Here is a 10,089-nt window from a genome sequence, read left to right on the forward strand (position 1 = left end):
CTCTTCAAATTACTTTCTCTTCTCAACCTTCATCCAATGGGAATAAAAACTGGAAGAAACAATGAGCCTTTTTTCAAAAAGGACTTTTTCCTGTTGTGTGCCTATGGTGAAAATCTTTATTGACTGGACCGGTTAAAAGTTTACTGGCTCTTAAGTGGTTGGCCCATGGAGTCTGTGATCACAGTGGCCATTGCTAGCACTGTTTTATGATGGTCCTGTCCTTATGTAATAACAAGTAATTAAAAGTGTGTGTGTGGAATGTTTTTTTTTTTATTTGGAAAATCTTTATTGAACAAGGCTCAATGAGGAGCATTCAAGAGAAGACAACCAGAAAGCAAGAGACATTCTTTGGGATGTTTCTCCTTGGTCTCACTTGAACAGATTTATTTAACTGCCTATTTATTTAGTTAGTTAGAATTGTTAATGAATCGCCCTTTCCAGATTTAAGAAATCTCTCAGAGCGATGTTCAAAAAATAACACACAATACCATAAAAGTATAACACTAAAATTAAAATAAAAACAAATCATAAAATAAAATGAAAACATTAGGTCCTCTTGCATTGAATAATTATAGGCCACTTATTTACATCTCAATTCAGCCCCATAGGCAAGATTTGAATATCCTCTCTTCATTAACCATGTTTTTACCCCCTTCCGAAATTTCATCAAGTCATTTTCTTCCCTTAACACCACCGGTAATTCATTCCAAAGTTTCGGAACCACAGAGGAAAAGTCTTGCTTTTGCCGGCGTAAATGTTTAAATGCCTTCAGATAGTAAGCTAAGTTGTGAATGAAGATGCACCCTGGGTTCACGTCTGCTGTGATGGCACTGAATACGTCCTCTAAGATGAGGAGGACATACACCCTTCAATACCTTAAAGGCCAGCACTAGACATTTGAATTTACAGCATTGAGAGATTGATAACCAATGTAAACTTAGAAGTAATGAGCTGGCGTGCGATGGCCACTTCCAGTTAATAACCTGTGCCATCGCGTTCTACATTACTTGCAACTTTTCAGGCAACCCTAGATAGAGGGCATTGCAATAAAAGAAGAGAATAAGCCACCTTTTTAAATGCTCCTATTTTTGGAAAGGTCTCAATTGCCTCACCCATTTCAATCTGTAAAATGCTGAATTAGCCACTGATAAAATCTGTTTCTCCATTTTTAATAAGGAGTCCGACTTAACCCCTAGTGATTCATTCATTGTGCTACAATCAATTTGGTATTTTCAACTAAAGGGGTAGATATTACCTCACGTTCACCCAACCTAAGCAGGTTAGACTTACTAGGATTTAAAACTAAGCCATTCTTTCTTAGCCACTCACATATTGCAAGTAACTAATTTATAATATTTAATCATGCCACAGCTCCCCCAAAGGAGCTAAAAGCTGAATATCAGCATAACTATAGGGCAAAAACCCAAGTAAATGGATCAAATTGCCCAAAGGGCCCAAAAAAATACTCCATAGCAAGAAGAAATAAGTCCCTGATAGACTACAACCTGCTGCCTATCCAGCAAAAACGCACTTTTAACACCCTACCTCCTAAACCCAAATCTGCACAGCGATTTAACAACTTTCCACAGTCCACAAGGCACTTCATGAATCTAAAGTGATTAGAAAACCTGACTCACCGACATCCAATCTGGGTAGTATCTCATCTACTAATGAAACCATCACTTAGTGTACTCCAGACCCTTCTAAACTCAGTTTGTACAGGATCTAATTTATCAAATTTTTGTACAAACTCCATAATTTTCTGGTTAACACTTTTTGCAGTACTCTCACCACCCACGGTAAATTTGATACTGGGCGATAATTACTGCAGACTGTTGGATCTAGTGAATTGTTTTTTTCATAACAAGGTAATCCCTGCTCTTTCAATATTGGTGGAACTATTCCCTCTTCCAGAGAGGCATTCACTATTTTTAACAGGTAAAGTAATACTTCGTCTGGTAAGAAGATGAGCACGGATCTAATAAATAAGATGGACTAATCTGTCCCAGATACCATTATGTTTCATCAATGAAAGTTCTTTACATTTTTTCATGATTACCCTCCTCTGTCTGCAGATTATTCCCTCCCATTACTTCTTTTACAGATTCTACTCCTTTTTCCCCATATCATTCCCCACCTCCCTTTCCTCCCTACTTTCATCCTGCAATTCCATAACACTCCCCTCTTCACTTGCTCCCCTGTCTTTCAACTTCATTACCTTTTCCTCAAAAGGTTCAACTAATGGTTTACAATCTGGAGAGGCATCATACCTCATTGACCTATCTGTTTCAGCACCCAGGATGACTTTTACCACCTGAGAACAACTTTTGAATTATCTAGTCTTTCAATAACACCCGAATAATAACTTTTCTTAACCTCAGCGATCAGTTTAAAGCATACTGTTGACTTTTTCTCCAAACAACCCTGCCCTCCGCACTTCCAGACTTTCTCCAGTGCCTTTGTAAACCGCATAATGCCTATTTCTGTTCACTTAATTCTGGGGAATACCAGGGAAATTTCACCTTATTTGTCCTTAATTTCCTTTCCTGAACCCCCATCTGTTCTACGCCTTCCCTAACACAAGAAGGTACATCTACTTGCAAATTAAAATCCCCTGATTCAATAAAATGAGCATGTTTTGAAGCTTGAAACAAGTTAGTTTCTAAAACCTGATCCATCACTACTGATAAAATACCTGGAGGGCAGTACCATAGTGAACATACAATTGGTACTTTAAAATTCAACTTAATTAAAATATTTTCACAGCCATCCACTTGTTGCACATGGATCCTTAAACACCACTGCTATTCCTCCCTCTTCTAATCATTTTGCTTTGTAAAATAATGCTATATCCAGTAGGACAAATCAAAGAAATAGCAGATACCTTCAAATTACTAATCCGAGTTTGTTGCCGGGGGGTGTGGTTGATGCAGTTGGTGTGGCTGGGTTCGGAGGAGGTTTGGATAGGTTCTTGGAGGAGAAGTCCATTAACGGCTATTAATCAAGTTTACTTAGGGAATAGCCATTGCTATTAATTGCATCAGTAGCATGGGATCATCTTAGTGTTTGGGTAATTGCCAGGTTCTTGTGGCCTGGTTTGGCCTCTGTTGGAAACAAGATGCTGGGCTTGATGGACCCTTGGTCTGACCCAGCATGGCAATTTCTTAAGTCTCTGTAATAAATAATAAATCCACATTTTCCTCCAATAACAAATCATGGATATATAGCTAATGATTCCGAATGGAATGAGCATTAATCAATGAACAACTTAATTCTCCCTATGCCTCTACCCCATAACCATAACTTCTCCTCTCCGATATTCTCAACCATTGTCTTCCACCTTCATCTATTTCTTTATTACTCTTTTTATCAGTATTTTTAGCATACCTCCCCCTACCCTGAATTACTGAAATAAAAGATCCCATCTTATGACATCCAAATTAATTTCCCCCAATAGGCTCCCTGGAGAGGCGACCCTCTTAGGCTTGCCTCTTTGGCGAGCTGCTGGTAGCAGCTCAAAGAGATGCTTTCCAAGGCCTGGGAAGATGATGTATCCGGTCAAGGCAGGGTCTCTCCTCAGCACGTCACCACTAAGGGTGCAGGGCCTAAGTGGCCCGAGTGTTCTGGGGAAATCAGGCAGCTTTATATGGGAAGTTCAGCTGCCTGATATCTTAAGCACACATCCTCGAGGCAGGTACTAAAATATTCAATGTTTATTATCAACTAGTCAGCATCATCCATTCCCACAGGCTTCGTGGCATTCATTTCTTACCATATCACTTGCTTCATATTGCATTTAGAAGGTCAGAAAATAAGGGTTGTCTCATGGACTGGCATTGCACTCAGGGGAAATAACAGGACTCCCTGTTTATAGAACATTACATTCCTTTATGCCTTCTTGAAGTGCTCCGATATCCTTTTTAGACAGGAAAAGTTAAATTAAAAAAGAATGTGTTTCAGTATAGTTTTCCTCCCTGGAGTCTAGCTTCTCACATAAAGGAAGCCAGCTCTGGATTTTTTATTTTTTTTTAAGGATATACGAGAAGTAAATGTCTCGCTTTATGAATAATTGTGGAAGAATTTAGTGGGATTCAGCTGTTAGCAAAATCTTGTGTGTAAGAAGACAAAATCTGACCAATATTTTTGCAGAAAAGGCAAATCCCATATGTCTTGAATAAAAAAAAGAACACTGAAAATGATGGCAAATTCTCACACAAAATGAGTTTGAGGTGAAAAGAAAAATAGATGAAAGAGGGGGATTTCTTGTAAAGGGTCAAAGTGAAGATGGGCGGATGTGGTTCCTATTTATACAAATGGAAGTAAGGAACAGGCTGGGAACTGCAGGCCGGTTCCTTTGACCTTTGTGGTGAACAAATTAACGGAATCGCTGATAAAACAGAGGATAGCTACGTCAGCGGATTCTGCTCAAGGTTAGCCCCCTGAGATTATGTGGTTTTGACTCCCGAGGAAGAAAGTTTTTCAAAACACAGCCGCGTCAGGTCTATGTCCTTTCGAGAGCTGGAGCACCTTGACAGCGGTGGCTCATTTAAGCGAAGTATTTTTAAATGCAAATGTTAAAAAAAATAAATAAAAATTGGGGGGGGGGGGAATATGCTTGAACTGTTTGGGAGGGGAAGGTGGTTTTGATGATTAAATTCTGGCACCCTAACTAATGTGTTTGAAGGAAGCCATTTATGAAGTTACCACCTTCCATCCTTAGATTCTGCTCAATATAAACATTTTTATCTCTTTAGATTCGTGAGTGATTTATTGGTTTATTATTTCTTGCGTTCATTCCAGTGTAGAGAGTTGGTTGTTTTTGGTTTGTCACAAAACAGAGGATAGTGCAGTTCTGGAGTCCCATGGATTGCAAGATCCGAGGCAGTGTGGTTTTACCAGAGGTAGATCTTAACAGATGAATTTGATTCCTTTCTTTGATTGCTTGACCAGAGAGTTAGATCAATGGAGAGCACTAGATGTAGTGTACTTGGATTTCTGTAAGGCCTTTGGCTTGGTTCTACATAAGCTACTTATAAACAGAGCGCTCTTGACATGGACCCTAGAGGATTGACCGGGTTAGAAACTGGTTGAGTGGAGGTGACAGAGGGTAGTAGTAAATATTTTACTCCAAGGAGGGTTTGGTTTTTTTTAGTCGTGGTGTGCCTCAGGGATTGGTCCTTGGACAGGTTCTTTTCAGTATTTTCGTCAGTGATATTGCTGAAAGATTGTTGAGAAAAGTTTGTCTTTTTGCCAAGCTGCACAGGATAGACAGCTAGGAAGGTGTGGAAAATGAGGCGGGATCTAGTGAAGCTAACAATTAATGCTAAAAAATAGTTATGTATTTAGACTGCAAAAACCCAAGGCAGAGGTACAGTATTGTGGCTAAAATTCTTTTAAGCACAAAAGAAGAGCAGGATCAGATTATATCTGATCATCATAAGGTGGATAACGTGACAGCAAAAACCAGAAAGATACTTAGCTGAACAGGAAGAGGAATGGTTAGCATAAAAAGGGAGCTGATATTGCCCCTGGTGAGACCTTGTTTGGAATATTGTGTACAATTTTGGAGACCCATCTTCAAAAGGATATAAACCAGTTGGAATCGGTCCAAAAGGTGGCTTCTAAAATGGTCAGTGGTCTTCATTCTAAAGCATATGAGGACAGACTTAAAAATCTAAACATGTATCGCTGAGATAAGAGGAGATATGATAGAGATATTTAAATATCTCCAAGGTTTCCATGCACAGGAGACGGGCCTCTTTCCAAGGAAAGGAGGCTCTAGAAAGAGGGGTCATGGGATGAGGGTGAAAGGGGGCAGACTCAGGAAATATTTCTTTACAGAGAAGGTATGGATACATGGAGTGGCCTCTCAGTGGAGGTGTTGGAGTTAAGAACAGCATCTGAATTAAAGAAAGCATGGGAGAAACCCAGGGGATCTCTGAGGGAGTCATGGGAATTGTAGAATAAAATTAGGTGGATGGATGGGCGAGCTAGATTGCCATACAATCATTTGCTTTCATCCTGTTTCTGTATTTCTGTGTTTCATCTTTGGTGCAAAAATATTTGAAGATTTGCTTCCTTGTATTCGGAAATCAGTCGTCCAACTGGTGATATAGACAGAGGTTGATGGTTAAGGAAGATAATTCAACAAAAACGCAAATCGATCATTCAGAGCCTAACTTCTAAGATTTTATGAAAATGTATTTAACGTACTTATAGCTCGCTTTTCCACTAAACTCAAAGCAGAAAACAAACCAACAAATGCAATCAAAGGTGTCACCTACAAGTCACTGTACAGGAAAGGCAACCTTACATAAATGTGCTGTACCAGACGAGGGTAACTTTATTGCACCCTGCCTAAGTTATGCAGTCCCAAAACGCATCAGTTATGTCAATTTTCAAAGTGAATTTATGTGTATGTTCACTTTCAGAATTATCCCTAAGAATATGCGCAAACTAACCTGCACAAATGTACACCTGTTCTTAGCAGGGCAGAGCTTATGTGAATTAAATTACACACACACTTTTAAAAAAAAAAATCAAATGTGTATGTAAATCCCAGCTCCGACCCCTGGAATACCTCTATTTTTTTTTGTCTGTGTGAATGTGGTCATAAAAGTGTGCGTGAAGTTGAGTTATGTGCACAAGTCATTTACGTGCATAAATCCAGGTTTTATGCACATAGATGGCTTTGAAAATTAATCCCCAGAGAATGCAATTTTCAAAGGGATTTCTGTTGGTAAAAAGCCTTTTAACCGTGTCTGAAAACTGCTCCTTGTGGAGGTTAAAGTACGTGCATAGCTCTACAACCCGCCTACATTTTATCTGCATTGCAGTGGCGGCATTTCCGGGTTGGGGTTAGGTCAGGGGGGACGACTGCACTCATAGTTTTGGATTTTCAGTGCTGTGCGGGCAGTTTTGGTCGAGAAAAGTATCTGCAGCAAAAGCAGGTGCCAGTCGGTGCGGATCCTGTTCCCTGGAACAGTTGACAAAGAAAAGTCCATGCATTTGGTTTTCCTTTGAAAACCGGTGCAAAATCAGCAGTTTTAGTGCGGCAAATTTTGCTGCAACGTGGGCAGTTTGAAAATCATCCCATGAGGAGAATTTTCAAAGTTACCCAGGTAAAATGCCTTGCCTGGAAATTGCCCTCCTCTTCCTGGCGAAAAGTGCACGCTAGCTTTCACAGCACATACACGCTTTAGCCCAGTTAAAAAGGCGTTCCCAGAGAGTGTGTGTTAGAGCGGGAGAGTAAGCACAGCACGCGCACGATCGGTTTTCAGATGCACTCATGCTGCTGAGCCCATGCTTAACCCTTTAAGCTTGTGTCTTTTGTGGCTGCAATTTTCCAAAGGCAGAAAATTAGGGCGTTTTCCCTTTGAAGGGGCACTATTCAAAATTGCCCCCAATGTGTTCCATCCTCAAGACACTACAGCGGCAAACAAGAAAAAAACATAAAAATAACTTTTAATTATTCAAAAGGCACATTTTCACAGTACAGCAAGGGCTTGTGTGTAAGTCCACACCGGTATCCTGACTGTGTTCGTTGTAGCCAGGCATGTACTTTTTCTTTTCCTGTCTGTCATCCAGGGGTCCTCTTTCAGTGAGTGTCCTTTAGTCAGGGATTCCAGATTGAGTTCAGACTTCTCTGTTCATGTATTGCATTCAGAACCAACAGATTGTTCAGGAGAAGCAAGGGAGCGTCTGCTCTAGGTGTGACTTTTATTGAATGCAGGATCCCTTTCCTTTGCCAGGGATGAGGGGGACTGCAGCCACTACCTGTTCTCCTCTGTGTCTTTTCATCTGAGACTCTGCGGGCATCCAGGGATGCTCTGTCTGATAGCTTATAGCTAAGGAAATTTGAAACTTTCAGCCCAGATTTCCATACACCTCCAGGGAATAAAAGAGATAAAATTACCCAAATCTAAAGCATTACCAGATATAACATAATATAGTAGATGATGGCAGATAAAAACCAATTGGCCATCCAGTCTGCCAGAGGCATAATTGGAAACTTTAAAGATTCTGGGCTGCCCAAGTGGGTGTCCCCGTTTGAAAATCCAAGGGGAGGGGGGTGGATTCCACTCCAGAAATGTGGTAAGCAATGTAGAGATGGGTATGAGAGTGCCAGACCTGAGCCCTTAATGGCATAGACGCTCAATGGCCAGACAGTTATTTTATACTGTCCCAAATGTTTTCTGGAGCCCTTATGCCTTCAGGGTCCAACATGGCAGAAAATACTTTGTGCACTGTAAAATATATTTTGGGCACAAGCCTTGTAGACCCTTGCTTAGCAACTCACCTACAGCCCACACTGCTAAGGATATAACCCAGCTGCCAGTCATAGAAGCTTGATCAAGTGGAGGATATTACTTGGTTCTCCATCACCCTGGGCAGGTAAGCATATAAGTTCCTACATTTAATCTAATACCCAGCAGCTCCTCCTCCCCCCATGTACTACCACCAAGCTTTGTAATCATCTAAAAATATCCTATCAAGATAGTGAGGCAGTTACCCGAATATCTGGCCACCTAGGACCTTGCTGGACAGTGCGTGCCACAGCCAACCTGCCAGCATCAACCCGTTTGGTTTTTGGGGAGTTGAAGCCTGCTGGTTCCCTGTGGCTTGTGGTGGCACTAGATCACCTAACTGCAGAATAAAGAAGTGGCATGCTATCTGGAGACTCAACTATGCACGCACAAAACACAAATTAATTCAATATGTATGGAGAAGGCTCGGTATTAACATGGCTTTTGGGTCAGTCTACAATTCCAAAATCACAAAAAAAGTTTTAAATACCATACAGTGGTTTAGGATCCATGATGAACTTCTGCCATCACTTTTTGTGAAAGTCATGTATGATGAAGCATTACATATTATAAGTAAATTCTAACATGTTTTAACCATTTTATGTCTGGGAATTTTGTACATAAGACCTTTGTTTTAATAGTGTGACTTTTTTAACCTCAAGTAAATTAAAATATCTGTCTGTCTCTCTAATATCATGTATCATTTTGGAACACAATATAGAATATGAAGTTACCAACTTCTTTTGCAAAGAAGACATAAAGATAATGCAGGAACAGTTGTGATTATTTTTTTTAAATGAACTATATAGATATTTTACATTGCAGATTGAACTATATTACCCATTTTTCCGATTCAGATCAATTTGGGCTTCCATATGAATTTTAGTAAGCCAGGAAAATGTGTGTGTGAGTATTTAAATGTCCTAAGTCCTGATCAGGATTTGTTTGTGCTTCCTATTTGTTCAGTTCTGCTTATTTTGGACTCCAGGTTTTGGGGTCAAATCCAACAAGCTGCCAGAGGTCAGAGGTTCAGCTCTACACAAGCAAAGAAGGCAGGAGAGCAACTTTCCTGTCTATAAGTGCCATGATATATCTTAATAAATCTATTCAGTTCCATCTCAAGCCTTGGACCTGATTTCTGAAACACACCACAGCTATAATTGCTAAGTAATTTAGCAGTTGCTCTGTAGTTAACTAGGATTTAACCCCTCCCCCCCCCCTCTATTTTTGCATAAATCACGAATAGAGACATAAAAACATAGAAATGATGGCAGAAAAGGACCATCCAGTTTGCCCAGCAAGCTTATGGTAGTATCTGCTGCGCCGTGTAGATTACTCCCATGCTTATCAGTTTCCCAGACTGTAAAGGTCAGGGCCCTCGTAGGTTGCTGTTTGAATTCAATTCCCTGTTAACCCCTGCCATTGAAGCAGAGAGCAATGTTGGAGATGCATCAAAGTATCAGGCTTATTGGGTAAGGGTAGTAACCACCACATCAGCAAGTTACTTCCATACTTATTTGTTTCCACAGACAGTAAAATTCAGGGCCTTCGTTGGTTGCTGTTTGAATCCAATTCCCCCTTTCCCCCCTACCATTGAAGCAGAGAGCCATGATGCAGTTGCATCAAGACTACGAAGGCCTATTGGTTAAGGGTAGTAACTGCCGCACCAGTAAGTTACCTCCATACATTCTTTTCTTCATATCTGTCCTCTAGCCATTAGGGATCCATAGTATTTATCTCATGCCCCTTTGAATTCTTTCACAGTTTTTGTCTTCACCACCTC

Source organism: Rhinatrema bivittatum, chromosome 7, assembly GCF_901001135.1.
Source record: "Rhinatrema bivittatum chromosome 7, aRhiBiv1.1, whole genome shotgun sequence".
Taxonomy (NCBI): Eukaryota; Metazoa; Chordata; class Amphibia; order Gymnophiona; family Rhinatrematidae; genus Rhinatrema; species Rhinatrema bivittatum.